The sequence below is a fragment of the Otolemur garnettii genome, unplaced genomic scaffold (assembly GCF_000181295.1).
Source record: "Otolemur garnettii isolate 467f Iridium unplaced genomic scaffold, OtoGar3 scaffold00271, whole genome shotgun sequence".
NCBI classification, from domain to species: domain Eukaryota; kingdom Metazoa; phylum Chordata; class Mammalia; order Primates; family Galagidae; genus Otolemur; species Otolemur garnettii.
The window spans coordinates 355822-357990 of NW_003852666.1; positions in this window are offsets into that span (position 1 = coordinate 355822).

The window sequence follows — 2169 nt, forward strand, 5'->3', positions numbered from 1 at the left end:
AAGCTCAGGTGGGAGGATCACTTGACGTTCCGACTGAGGAATTTTATAACTGGAAACTGAATGATTGCAGTGTAAAATTTAGCAGCAGATTGGAAATGCTAGAAGAGTTTAAATCTTCATAATGAAAATTCAGCCAAATTAGCCTTGATCTGTTTCCTCAGTGACATATGCTCGATAGTTTGGAATCATTTCAGAGGTTATTTCCTCTTTTATTGATTAAGCTCACTAAAAAAGGGCCTATCCATTTTCTCTTCTAAATATTTTTCATGTGAGTGCTTTTCTCTCCATTTCTGTTTCCACTTCCCTCGTGCAAGATTAGCATTTCCCTCTGGATGCCTTGATCACTGGGCCTAGATTCCCATCTCTAATCCCTTTACTCCGTTTCCCCATATATCTAGTCTTACTAGATAATTATTGTTTAATAAATATTTACAAATCTGTTCCTGATTTCTTTAAGAGTTTCAATTTTCCTTCAATAGAAAGCTAAATTCTTCTGTTTAGACTTCAGGGTTCTCTATATTCTTGTCCTCTGCCTTCCAGTAATTATTTCCTATTGTCATAGACACTGTAGTGGACTTTTGGTCACTGCAAAATGGAATTCTCTTCTTATCTAAAGGGAATCCACAACCTTCTGAGGCAGAGTTCCACCCCTGCTTTTGAGGCTGCAGGTACCACCAGATAATCCCCTTTCCTGCCTCCCTTGTGGTGCCAACCTGGGTCAGAGCATGTGATGGAGACTCTCTCCTTTGCACATACTTTTCCCAGACATTGAATCCCAACATAGAGATACAGGGACTTCACAGAATGAAAAGAGAATGTAAGAGCAGGAGGCCTGGCATAGGGGATCACGTCTGTAATCCTAGCACTCTTCCAGGCAGGAGGATCGACAGAGCTCAGGAGTTCAAGACCAGCCAGAGTAAGAGTGAGATCCCACGCATCCTAACTAAAATATAGAAAAATTAGCCTGGTGTTGTGGTGGCTGCCTGTGGTCCCAGTTACTAGAGAGGCTGAGGCAGAAGAATCGCTTGAACCCAGGAGTTTGAGGTTGCTATGAGCTAGGCTAATGCCATGGCTTTCCAGCCTGGGCAACAAAGTAAGACTCTGTCATAAAAAAAAAGAAAGAAAGAAAAAGGGAAAGTGGCAATACCTATTCAGTTTCCAGAGGCATCAGCAGCAGGACTTGGGGGTCAACCATGCAAATGGAGGTGTCTGTGCTCATCAATCGCTCTATAGAGAAACCCTTCCCTGACCAGTCCTGTGCTATGATTTTGGTTATTTGACACTGGCTTCTTAGCCTCTAAGCCTGCCTTTATGTTTCTCTTAAAGATTTTATAAGATATCCAAATCCTTAAGTTAGACAGAGTTACTTTCTGTTGCTAATAATTCTGGCTGAATACATGCATATATTCTCTCTACTAGACTAATCAATCTTGCTCCAAGAGCATCTCTGGCTCATCCTGGACCTGCTGCTTGGCCAGGGTCATTGTGAATTCCTCCACTTTTCTGTGTCTCTATTTGAAACTTACATAACTTCAAGCTCTATTGCTTCAAAGAAACTTTTTATGACTTTTTTAGACCTTAATTGTTATTCTGTCCTCTATGCTTCCTAACTTAGCACTAGGTAATATACAGGTTTTACCATTCCCTAATTTTAGATATCTATTAATTTCCGCCCCCCTTAAGAGTGTAAGTTTACTGATGAGATTACGATGTGTGCCCTAGATGCCTGCACCCTTCAGCATGCTCAGCACTGTGTTTAGAACATTGTAGTTACTCATTATACACTAAAGACAGAATGAAGTTTATGAAATTATTTGCTTTCATTTAGCATTTCATGAGTAGAGATGAAATCCTAGATAATGTTAAAACATGTCAGCCTTTGAATAGGAAGATGGCACTATTGACTGGTTGGAACCATCTGATGTAAACTCTTCCAGTTTCTCCTCTCCCCATCTTAATATTTTTTAAGGCTAAATTAATCTTTCCTTCATTATTCTTTTCTCAGGAAGGAGTATGGCCCTTCTTTCTAAAGACAGCCCTCTTCTTTTAATTCAACATGTCAATATGTTGTTTATCATAGTGCATCCTTATTCATTAGTGAAATATGTCTGTAATTTCCCCTTTATAATAATATATTTTTTTCTAATTTTACTATCAGGGGTATCCAGA